Source organism: Lygodium microphyllum, chromosome 4 (genome assembly GCF_053477565.2).
Source record: "Lygodium microphyllum isolate KBCC chromosome 4, Lygodium_microphyllum_v1.1.10, whole genome shotgun sequence".
Lineage (NCBI taxonomy): Eukaryota > Viridiplantae > Streptophyta > Polypodiopsida > Schizaeales > Lygodiaceae > Lygodium > Lygodium microphyllum.
The window spans coordinates 101,046,964-101,053,723 of NC_141138.1; positions in this window are offsets into that span (position 1 = coordinate 101,046,964).

Here is a 6,760-nt window from a genome sequence, read left to right on the forward strand (position 1 = left end):
ATATCTAAGTTGCTAGGCCCTGGCAACTATATGCCGGTCTGCTTTGTTTGCATGCGAGTCATGACATGCAACAGGATGGGTGTGTTCTCTCCATTAAATGTCTCAACTCCAAACAGCCCCAATGGCATAGATGGCTTGTTTGCCGCACTAGAGGGTGGTCTTCTTCTTGGGCATTTGGCAAACATGTGGGTGATTTTACACTTTGGGCATCTAAGATCATCCTTTTCCCAATTAGCCTACTCCCATTCGGGGCAACATGAGGAGATATGTCTTGGGTGTCCATAAGTCCAACAGAAGATTGGTTCTTGGGTCTGCCCTCCAAAGCCTCTGCCTCTATCTCTACCTAATTCCATCACTGGTACAGGTCGGTCATCCATAAGGATTACATTGCTCTCTTTGTCATATGATACGTAGGGGTGCACATAAGGCTCTTTGCCATTTGGCTCCTCCACATAGTGAACTGGCGGATGGGTCATGTAGGGTCCATGTGGTCTAGGTATGCCTATGGGGTTTATCTCCATCCTAGGAATGACCAGTTTGGCATCATTAGGTGCCAGGAGAGCCAATGGGAGTCCCCTTCCGAAAAAGTTTTGCGACCTATTTGCTAGGTAAGGCTGTCCATATGGTTGCGAATATGAAAGTCTCCTTAGTAGCCTCTAATGCAAGGTATCATTATAGAACCTACCGCAATTGGCACAAGGTTGGGACCTCAGGTCCTACCACTCAGCTAGCAAGTGGTTTCCGCCACAATACATGCATTGAACGTGAGGGCATGTTGGTCATTTCATCATTTCTTGTAATTTGGCTAGCTCTGTCTTCATCTCTTCTAGCTCCTAACTTGCATCTCTACCCTTCCGTTTATCGTGAGTACTTTGGCTTACTTTGAAACTCTTTCAGAGTTTCTAGCATTTGTCTCCTCTTGGGTCAAGATCTTGGAGTTCCTCCCTTTGAGCCGGTCATCCACTTTGATTGCCTCATCAAAGACCCTAGCTAGTGCATCTTATTGCAAGCTTGAATTGCTTGCCAATGCCTTGTAGAGTTCCTCACTTCGTATCCCATTGATGAAGACTATGGAGACCACTCTTTTAGTAGGTCACTCACTAGTTGGGATCCTCTTGAAGAGACTCCGCACATGGGTGATGTAGTCTCTTCTGTCCACCTTGTCCTTCTGCTTGACATTCATCAGCCACACTAGAAGGTTGTTGGAGAACCTAGGCTTAGAGAATCTCTTAATGAAGAGACTCTTGAGGTTGTTGAAGTCAGTTCGCTCAACAGCGTCTAGACTCGTGTACAAGGTCCTACCCTTATCTTCTAAGCAGAGACCGAAATCTTCTGAGCATAGCATAAGATCGGTGAGGCCATTGGCCTCTACAAAACTATATGGGTCATCGTTTGGTTGGTAGTTGTCTAACTGCTTAGCCATGATAGGGATTCTTGATTGGCTCTTAGAGACCTGGTTAACTCCTAATCCTACAAGCAATGGGGTTTCCATTGCAGCGGTGCTTTGTTCTGCTAACGAGTTGTCTAGCAGTCACTTCATAAAGAAGCTTGCTCAACATGAGATCACCTTTTAGAGCTCTTTCCCTCTCTACATCAAGGGTTGTTCTATTTCCGCTTGCTAGGGGTAGCACTCAATGAATCTTGCACATTTCTATGCTTTGCCACAAGGTTGTGGCTTGTTGTTCTTGATTGTAGGTCACTATGCCCCTGGCAAGGCTTCCCGTGCTAGTCTCCTCTCCTCTTCAAGGTCTGTTAAGATATCCTCGGATGTCCTACTGTGGTGGTCTATCTAGGTCTATAGGTCATATTTGGTAACTAGCTGCTAGATTTCTATCGGGAAACTGCCTAGGTCAAGCTCTTCACCATGTATGTGGTTAGTGCTTGACTCTACCATATTCGTAGTCTCGTGCTCCACTAGGTTGTCAATGAGATTAATCAAGTCGAGTAGATCCACTCCTCCAATGGTGTCGGTCTTAACTCATGGGTCACGTTTGTACTTGGTCCTATACTTGGGGTTCTCGATCACCCAACTATGTTTTAGGGTCTGTTGGTTAGCCTATGGGGTCTATTGGTTAGCCTATGGCTCTAAGTAAGTCAAAAATGGCTAACATGAGTGTCAGCACTACACATGGCTTTTTGGCTATGATTTCTAGGGTTAAATTAGCATGTAAGGATTTTGGTGAATTCTCCTGTTGTGGGTTGTACTTTCTGTCATTCTAGATGTGCTAATCTTGTCACTTTTGATGTATCAAAATCTGGTCCGATTCTAGGAATCCGATTCTCAGAATCGGACTAGCCAATCGAACGGGTCGATCCTCTTAGATTAATTGTCACTTTTTCGTGTGCAAATTTTGCCAATCGAACGGTTTGATTTCCTCGTCCGATTTTCAGTCATCCTTTTTTTCATTCGGACGGGCCGATTTGCCGCCCAAATGATGAAAATCAACTCGATTCTAATGATTTTGGTTATGAGGGGTCACACAAACTTCTAGAATGTAAGAATAGACCCTAATGAAGGATTGTATGTACATGGAATAGCAAATAAACTCCAAAATACAAATCGGTAAACAAATCAAACCTCTTGCCATGTTATGACAGCAAAAACCCTAATGCATATTTTCCTTTTTTTTCTTTGTTTTTTCCTACCCTAATGCATCTAAATCACTAAGCAAACACCTACACTACTCCAATCTACTTTTCCAAATCCAAAAAACCAAAAACTTACTTGTTAAGGAGATTGAATACCTCTTCAAACTCCCTCACTTCCTACCTATCTACCTCAAGTACCGGTTTGGGGAAAACCCTACTTCAATGCTCAATTCGGAGTGCACAAGCACTCAAGGCTGGAGTGTAAGGAAAGTTCCTATGCTTATCTTTCAACACCCCCCGTCAATGCTAGGTGGCATTGGATAAAGCATGATAGGATGCCTCCCCTTAATACACAATGAGATGCCTTTATAAATTAGGCTACAAGAGAAGGTTATAGGTAGAGAGTCTTGCAACACTCAAAAGAGTCAATCATCTGTGGATTGGAGGCAAAGTTGGCCTCCAATTCCTTAGGTACTTCTAGAACACTGGGACACTTTACTGGTGATATGCCCAATCTTTTTGCATTTATTGCACTTCATTTTGTCAAGACATTTATTCCATCAATTGCTCATAATATGTCCCTTTTTTGGACAGAAGAAGCACTTAGTAGAAGTTGTATGGACTAACACTTGCTCACGGGAAGTAAATGCTAAAGACCCTTCAGTATGATTTCTCTCCTCTTCATCCAAGCATGACTAGATGGTACTTGCTAAAGTTGGGTTTGAGATATTAGTTAGGGTAGTCACAAGGGTTGGAGAGACCTTCTTCACAGACTTTAGCCGGATGGCAATGGCATCTTCATCTGGATGGGTGCTTGATTGAAGGAAAGCTATACCATAAACCCCTTCATATGTGAAATAAACATGCTTAGATCTTATCCCTGTTTGTATTCCAAGCTTAAAAACTCAATCTTGAGAAATATCTTGGATTTCTTCCCTATAGCACCGTAGAGCCTTTCGAGCTCATCCCACTTTTCTTTTACAGTTGAGAGTTGGTCAATGTGATGAATTAAAAATTCATCTAAATGGAGCATGATGATAGCCTGAGCCCATTCATCATCTTCTACATCAAGGAGATTGGATGGGTCAATTACTTTGGTCCCTTTTATGAAGGGCCAGAATCCTCTTTCCATCATTTTGTACTTGACCAAGACTTGCCAAGGATGGAAATTTTTTCCATTAAATTTTTGAATTTAAGGATGGACATCAGCATATGTTGTGGCCATTGGGAAGTTCTTACCACTTGTTAGGACAAGGGCAGTGTCTAGTCCCCTACAACCTTGCCACTGAATGCTGAAGCAAATCAAGGATACCCTTACAAACAATTGATATCAAAGTTGTAATTAGGAGAAGGGCTGAAAATTATACATATGTAATATTTCAAAATATGACTTTGGTGGTCCTTTCTTATGTGCAATCTTCTTCCAAGGTTTAATGGTCTTTTTAGGCTTCAATGATGTGAACGGACTTCAGGCTCCTCCTTGTGGTATGGTTTAGTAGATGAACCTTGTGTTGAACAAGGAAAGTCAATGATTTCAATGCTTGTTACTGATGACTCTGAGGAGAGTACAATGACACTCATCCCTCTAATTTCATTGACCAGGGTACTTGAAAAAACCACACATGATATGCAATACAAGTTTAGGATAGAATGGTCTATTTGTTTATAGTTGTACACATAGCCTTACAAAATGAAGTGGAGCACTTAATTATTTTAATTTTTTGATAAAAACACTCAGATTGTGTAAGTACCAGCATCAATAGTGATTTAGCAATGTGCTTTAGTGCTTACAAGCACTCATCTCTAGTTTATGTTGTTAGAGATGGTAGATGTTGGTCTTGATGAGCTTGATGGCGACCTTCCAAGTAAAAGAACCTCTGAAATGAAATTCCCAGATTAGTAACTGGCTTTGGAAGAGATGACTCAGTGATTAAAATCACTAGTAGTGACCAAACATTGAAAATTTTGAAGGTTAAAAAATCTTGAAGCTTCCTAGCTATGGTTGCCAAAGACCCATAGTTAGGGTTTGTCTTATAATAGCCGTCGGAGATGGAATTTCTCCAAACCCTCTTAGGGGGAGATGGCCCACTAGAGGGGCTATGAAATCCCTATGGTGTCTCTAATTTTTACGCCCTCATCAGCATGCACATCAGCTTGTTATGTCTCACTTGCAAATCTGCGCCTGTTTCAGAAAACACGTAATGTTGCCCACCACGTCGTCCAATGTCACAGATTGATGTGCCATGTTGAAGTGCCCTAAGCTGAGAATGAAGTTTCCAAAGTAAATCAGGAGCTAATATTGCTTCTATTGCATAGACCAGCTCCTCCAAGGTCAGAGGGTTTGGCTGGCTATGGTGGAAAGGAAGGTAACTGAGATGGCAAGAGTTCTTCTTGTGCACTTAGATGTGTAAAGAGATTGAGGGAAGCTGAAGGATCAGAGATGGCTCTGATACCATGTTACAAACTAGAGTTGGAAGCATGAGAGAGTGTACACAAGAGGGAGAGAGAGAGCTCAGGTACAAGAACAAGATCTTGTTTAGTCAGTTGTTCAAGGTACAACTAGTACACTCTCCTCTACATTGAGTGTGTACTTTAGGCTATTTATATAGCCTATGGAGGAGTTAGGGTTAGGGTTTTCCCTATCCTCCAATCCATTTACACCTAGCTACCCTTATCCTCTCCAGTGTAAGGAGAGTTCCTATGCTTATCTTTCAACACATTTTCCTCTTTATGATGGGGGGGGGGGGGGGGGGGGGGTTTATATAATGGGAAAGGTGGGTATTATTGGGGGGGGGATTCCTATACGAGATGGGATGGGGTATTACACATATCTCTTTTCATGGGCTTTCAATTTTCTCAAAGAGTAAGCTAAAGGATGACCTTCCTGCATTAGTACACATCCCAATGCAAGAGAGTTGGCATCTGTGACAACTTCAAATTCCTTGCTTAAGTCAAGTAGCCTTAAGATAGGAGTAGTTATCAAACTATGCTTTACTTTCTCAAAGCTAGATTGTTCACAAATAATAGCAACTTGCTTTTTGAGTAGGTCTGTAAGAGGTGCTACAATTTGGAAATATTTTTTGATGAATATTCTATACCATCCTATTAGACCTAGAAAACTTCTCACTTCCTTGATAGTGGTTGGGGGTGGCCAATCTTGAACATCTTTTGACCTTGGCAGGATCTATTGATATACCTTCAACAGACACTATGAATCCCAAGTACTAAATCTTCATTTTGAAGAAGGCACACTTCTTCTTCTTGGCATATAATTTGTGTGTTCTCATCGTCTCCAAGACAATGCGAAGATGTGATTCATGATCTTCTTCCTCCTTACAATAAGTTAGGATGTCATCAAAGCACACAAGAACAAAATCATTGAGATGAGGCCTGAAAATGTCTTGCATTAACTTGTTGAAGGTAGCTAGGGCATTTGTCAACCCAAATGACATCACGATGAATTCGAAATGATCGTATCTTATGTTGAAGGAAGTTTTAAGAATATCTTCATCCTTGATTTTGATCTAATAATATCATGATCATAGATCAATCTTAGAAAATATCCTTGCTCCTTGTAGATGATCAAGAAGGTTATCTATCCTTGAGGTTGGGTACTTATTCTTTACTGCTACCTAGTTTAGCCCTCGGTTAGTTGATACTTACAAAGATGGAGAGTTCCATCTTTCTTCTTTTGGAATAATACTGGGGCTCCCCATGGTGAACTATTTGGCCGAATATACCCTTGTTCTAGCAGTTGCTTGAGTTGCTCTTTTAGTTTGATGGCTTTAGGAATAGACATTTTGTAAGGTCTTTTTTGCCATTGGAGTGGCTCCTAGAATAAGTTTGATCGGCTTCTCTTTTCGAAGGTAAATTAGTTAGCTCTTAAAATATATGTCAGCATACTCTTTTAACCAGGATGTTTCTTCTTCTGTCTGACTATATTGATTTAGCTCGTTAAGCTTGATCAAGTAAACATGTAATCCTTTCTTTACATCTTTCACAATTCGAGAAGTTTTTGCTAATTGAACTTTAGGTTTCCCTGTTTCACCTTGTGTAGTTGTTATTTCACCATTCAATTCTTGAAACGTGACTTGATCTTTTCCACAATGGGAATGAGCATCATTGGGAATCAGCCAATCCATTCCTAGTAAAGTTTATTACTCTGAACCTC